A 6,488-nucleotide genomic window follows, 5' to 3' on the forward strand; every position below is an offset into this window, starting at 1 on the left:
CTAGGATACTCTATCGAGTATTATACGTTATTAAAATATAAAACTTTATTGATAATCTGAGAGGTGGAAAATCATTATTTTGCTATGCTTGGCGACTAAGTTACATCTGAAAGAGAGAATTCATACCATCCTTGTAGGAGCATTTCACAAATAAACAGAAAACATTATTTTGAATCCTGTTTACATTACATCGTATCACGTTTGTAATGCCTGCGGAAGCACAAATTAATTAGAATATAAAATCAGTAAATTTTAATCACATGTTCTACTAAAAAATTTTTACAAGTTTGAAACTTACGTCATCAATTCCGTTAATATTGTCAGTTATGCCAAAAAAGGACGTTTTTATAAAGTGTCATCTTCCGTATCTTTTGATACTCATACATTATGTTATTTTATTATGAAATTAAATCTCATTTGATATATCAGATTACTTCAGTAAACAAACACATTTTGTTTCACAACATGTGACTACACAATAGCCTATTATGCTAGTTCTGATACAAAACGTGTTGAGATATGAGAAGTAGAAGAATCGTAATGTTGAAATATACTGTATTAATAAGCATATTGGTTCTTTTATTGAAGTTAATTTTGTTAGAAAATTTCCACTTCACATGAATATTTAGTTACAAAGTATTTATATAAGTAAGTCTATGAGTTTGACTACAGTGAAATACAGATATTCGCTATATTGCAGAATTCGTGTAAATACCGATGTACAGTAACTCCATATGAGAAAACCTATTTCATTTTCACTATTTAATTCAGATTAAGCTACTTTAAATCTTTTTTTTTCTAAATAAAATAATATATTATTAAGTTGAAAGCTGCATTATGGCAAAGTGGTTACTACGTTCACCATTAAACCCGAGGTTTTCGAATTAAAATTCGGCACAGAGAGGAATGAATTTTAAGGAGATTAAAAATTTTGCATGTCTTCCTTCGAAAGAGAAGTAAAGTACACTTAAGTCGTGCTTAATGTTAAACTTGCAAAAATATTAAGAGTATGAATGAGAGAAACTACGCGAAATTTTACGGATCGTTTATCGCCTATGTCAATAGTTATTAACGTCGACTACCATTCTATTATGGAAATAATTGCTCCTTAAATGCGATCTTAGTTCAGAAATGAATTAAACTCTAGTATAATAGAAGAATTCAAGGAAAGTACTAGTTGACTGGATATTTTAGAAAGTATTTAATTTTATTTCGAAACAAAATACATTTTACTAATTAAAACTGATGTAATTGCCAATTATGCTTTTTGTCGAACTTCGTAACATTTGAGAAACGAATTTACTATGCTAATAGGCCTATACAGTTAACACTTTCATATTTAATATGCAATGTACATTTCATGGCGCAAAACATAACCTATAATACATTGTTTCGTTACCAATACTGTCAAATTCAACCTCGTATCAACAAATCTACAAGAGATAACAGTAATTCTCCTTGCATTATGAAAGTAGATATAGAAAACTAGAGAAACCGTGTGACCCAGTTATTTTCGAAAGTTACTACAATTTTACAAGTCAGACATTAAAATCATTAATACCACAAAGGGATATTAATATTACCGTGAATACTGATAACATGGATACATTACCTTCTTGTTTTCCGTGTCTAATTTATTGTTATAAAGCAGTGAACTCTTCATTATTTATGTAAAATGTTTGAAAATATTTCATTGTTAAAAATATTATGTTTGAAACTATTTTCAACGAATACTTATAGGGATAAAACTACAAGAGGATATCATGTCAAACAATTATATTTACAGTAGAATTTCGTTTCTACTTAAGATTGGATATTTATTAAAAACAAATATTGGAATATTTATGAACAATTACTAGATGAACTATAAAATGCAATTTCGAAATTATAAGACAGAAGCGCACTTCAGAATAATTTCTTTTCCTGCTGCATAAATAATTCATGAATATAATTTTAATAGTTTCCGGGTAAATTTCTAAGTCTATCCCTTTAGACAGATTCATTATGTCGGTACATTATTAAAAAAGGTTAGGGTTGCTACATTTTAGAATGCGTTATTAAAATAATTTTATTCCTATAGCTGTTACCTTATAGTGAAACAAATTTTTATGTTAAAATAAATTCTAATTTTAATAGGAGTAGAACCAAGATCATGCACCTTTTTGTATTAACAGAAAAATTAGACTAAAAAACTTTTCTTCTAGAGTTATGCATATAATAAAGACAAAATACATGCCAAATCGCCAACCAGGGTATAATAGTCAGATAATGTTAAATGTAACATGCATTTTGTCCATTAATTCGTGCTGAACTAATGGCTTCCTAATTAGATAGTTACACCTAAAATACTGACGTTAAATTCGAAGCTAAAATAAAATACTGGACGTAATTTTAAGTCGCCCTCTTCATGCAATAATACAGGCAATAAAGTACAAAATTATTATATATATCCTATCTCAACAGACACATTTCAAAAATATTTCTCACAAAATGTTATTTCCGCCCCAGAACCGATACTGCATTAGTTAACAGTAATAATTTTAAAATAATGAAGACATATACAGCAGCCAAAATATCTTGCTACAATGGTAAAATATACGAACTCATGACTGTTTGTTTCTTTTGTGAGAATTTACAATAAATTGTCCCAAATTCTGTATAGACATAGCGGTTAATACTTACAGTAAGATATAATTACTATTTTCTCAACTTTCGTAGTCGCGTCATTATTCAGTCCAAATTAAATAACTGTTATTTCGAAGAGAAAAATGGAAATATAAGAGATACGAAAAAAGTAAGAAGGAGACTGATACATTCTTGAGATGTAGAATTACATATTACTGAGATATTAACTGAAAATAATAGCTCGAAATGTATCTTGGCATAAAATGATATAAAAGAGTTCAAAATGCGAATGGAGAAACAAATACTAAAGGAGTAGTTATATTATTAGTTATTTCTTTAGACTGTGGCTAATAACAAACCTGTTTCATTTCATATTCTAAGTACTATTCATAAAATTTAGCTTTTAATACTTTTTAAATAAGAACAAATTCAGAAACGCAATGAAAACTATATGTATACGTATAGGCATATTATATCCTTCCCTATAGCGTTCAGGTTTATTCGTTGATCAATACAGTTAAGGGAATAATTGTATTAATTAAACATGTTTTAAAAGAACCTTACAAATGATTTAAAATAGAATATTTTACCTTACATCAATTAAATACCTACGTCAATTATTTGAAAGACAAAAATTGCTAACATTATAATCAAAATGAAGATATTTCGCAGTGACAATATAATTTTCCTGTCAAGGTGTTTATGAACAATCTGAAGATAAAAATTAAATTAAAAGTGAGTTATAAATTACACACAGATGCCCATATTTATAAGTGCACATCGTACACTTCAAACTTAATTTCACATGAGTTAACATACCAACAGCGCGTGTGGTCCCCTTTGCCATTAACTGCATACAACATTTAATAGTATTTAGCCCTACGGCAATAGAAAGAAAATCAGAAATCAATTTCCGACTTAGTAATGGTCTCCAATTTTAAAATATGAATTAGAGAATTGGTTATGTTGTCTTCTCCTAAAAGAGATATATAATTCTACAGACTTAGAAGTGAAGCTTGGCAAATAATCCTTACCTTTCATTTTGCAGATCCATCCATCATCGTTCCAGGCTGGATAAGCTCCCTTCATTACTTGTATTATGCATCAGGAATAGAGGCCAAGTCCATCTGTTGTATGAATGTTTTAGTCTGAAGGTTAGGTTGATGTTCAGGGTGTACAATTTCGTTTTGTCACTATCTTGCTCTCAAGTCGCTGACTGTTGATGCCATTGTTTGAATGTATTAATCAAAATTGCTGTCACCATGAAGTCTGTCCGCATTTGTATACAAAAAAAATAATAAAATGCTTTATAAAAACTTTTCATGTTCATACTCGCATGCTAACTCAATTTAAGACAGTTCCTTTTTGTTTATATCGTACGTGCAGTTCACAAAAAGTAATCTAAATTTCCTTGCTATGCTTTTGTACTTGTTAAGCAAGAGTATATAGCACATATCTTCTTAACACTAACCATCTCACACTTTGAAGCAGCTGATGAATTTATTAAGTTTCTTTATTCGTTTTCACAGGTATATGATGAAACTTAAAAGCCGTGCCTTCTCTTCTTTCAACTAAGTATCTTGAACGGCGAATAAATTTTCAAGAGCTGGATCTTGCTGGAAAAAAAGGATGATATACTGTAGATAGCACAGTGGCAAATGAATACCGAAGGCAATACATTTTCAGCATAAATATAACTAGTTTATAAATGTTGTATGTCTCCTTGCAGCCCGTTATACGACAAACTGAGATATTTAAACGGACTTCCTACTGAGATATCTACCATCTGGCATTTTGATGACAAGAAATGTTTCAATTAAATGTTATTTTCTTTTGAGAAATGCCATGTGCTTAACAATATGTTGTACACATACTACACAAGTATCTAAATTAACTGCAACATTTAAATCTGTCTTCAAATACATGCGACTGCTGATGACGATGTGAAAACTGATTATCGTGGAATTGTAGGCCAAATTTTTCCTTGACGCAGACTGTACACTATTAATTGTACTGAAGGTTTGCTACGCCATGTACACGTGTTTTACTTTGGTTTTCTCGCCATGACTGACATTTCGATTAAAGGTATTATTTCATGGTATAATACCACTGAATGACTTTTTTTATTTTACGTTTTGTAGGCGAGTTAGTTACGTGGGAAATAAGAATTTCACTTCTCTAATGCGTCATTACAAATTTAACCGAAAACGTACAGAGAAATATACTACAAAGTAATGAAAGCTATTTTAATAATTTTAACTGCAGATTCTGATTCATTTTCCTGTTATCAACTAAGTCTCGTACATTCAACTAAGTTAACACAATTGATGACACGTCAGGCTTTGTCTTCGTCACTTATTTTTACAGTATGATGCATAAATCTAAAATAAAAGTTAAATTTAATTTCTTACGAATTACTTAGATTTGTTAGCCGACTTGAAAAAAAGAGTCTATTTAATCAAATATAGTTTTATTCTCATACGAGTTAAATTTAAAGAAAGTGAAAAGTGAAATATAAAGATTAGTAATTTTTTATAGAAAATATGTGTTTTGGTAAACATGTTCTATTTATTTAATTAACTAATAAATGCTATTTAATAAACTGTTACCTTATAATAAATATTCGCATAAGAATCAATTGTGGCAATTAATAAGAGTCAATAAAAGTAAATTGCCTGCTTTATTAAAGTCACGAGTTAATGTGAATGACTTAATAGCTGTAAATTAGTTCAAATAAACAACTGCGTAAAGTTATGGTATGCACACAATTTGATATAAAATAGATGGAACACAAAAAATATATATATGGACGAGAAGACAAATCTAAGATCAAAATTAAGATAAAAATAAAGACACTTTACCTATTACGTTTCGAAGACAAGTGACAGCTGACGATCCATCAAAATTCGAAGACCAAAACGTTCCCATCAAATCGCTCTGAAGCACAAATCAATCATTGTCCGATGCAACAGTAGTCCTCCATTAAGCGATATCATATCGATATGAACAACGCACTAAGAGCAACAATTTAGTTATCTTGTAAAAATAACTGAAGGTATAAGAAAAAATAAAACAAACGAAGGTCTTGATCTGTAACACTATGAAATGACACTTGAATTATTGTTGTTATACAGAAATATTAGTGTAAATAGAAACAAGAAGGCAAAAATTCCGCGAAGGAAACACCAACGTAAGTATAATATAATCTGCCTTACTTTTTGTTACAATATAAGGCATAAATAATGTAGTTACTAGTTCTAAAGCCGAAACAAACGAGAACAGAAACATTTGACTGGCGCTAATAAACGTGTAGGATCTCTTTGTAGCCTTCACCGGCAGAACAACGTGACTGTTGGTTTTGTTTACTCCTTGTGAATGTCCACGCGCGAGGTAACCGACTAGCTGTCTAGAGACGGACTGAAAAGACTGTGGATTGCCCTTGATCAGCAGCCAGCTAGCCAGTCACTCAGACCCCTTCTGCTATGACTCCAAACCAAGACAACTTCGCCTGCTGCTGCAAACCGGCTAACTCCATAGCATAAGATATCTTTAACGGTAGAGAAAAAGACAGACGATGAAAGAGATTCTATAATAAAAAGAAAAGAGATAGATAATAAAAAAGATTTTTCAGCCAATCCCAAGCGAAGCATCTGGACCAATGAGCTGTGGACTTACCTTCTTGTTCTGTTTTGTTGTTGTTACTCGAATTTAATTTATTTCTTATTTTTTTCGCTATTTGTTTCACTTTTTCATGTATATACATGCTGCTTTATTACTTGAAAGGCAGAAGTGTGTGTTATACACTCCTCTTCTTTTGAGCATTAGCACAAACACATTGTTAAAATTATTTCACACTGTTCTAT

At 30.5% G+C, this 6,488-nt stretch overlaps 1 long non-coding RNA gene across 1 annotated transcript in view; it reads right to left on the reverse strand.

The window, feature by feature from the left end:
• Nucleotides 1–6,029, reverse strand: part of LOC138705656 (uncharacterized) — a 50,385-nt gene extending 44,356 nt beyond the window's left edge. Inside the window, exons 1-2 of the long non-coding RNA XR_011333714.1 lie at nucleotides 5,487–6,029; nucleotides 3,660–4,241 (exon numbers count right to left, since the gene is read on the reverse strand). This is a non-coding gene — a long non-coding RNA (uncharacterized lncRNA). The remainder of the gene's footprint in view (nucleotides 1–3,659; nucleotides 4,242–5,486) is intronic.
• Nucleotides 6,030–6,488: the final 459 nt, after the last annotated feature.

This window comes from Periplaneta americana, chromosome 9 (genome assembly GCF_040183065.1).
Source record: "Periplaneta americana isolate PAMFEO1 chromosome 9, P.americana_PAMFEO1_priV1, whole genome shotgun sequence".
In the NCBI taxonomy this organism is placed as follows: domain Eukaryota; kingdom Metazoa; phylum Arthropoda; class Insecta; order Blattodea; family Blattidae; genus Periplaneta; species Periplaneta americana.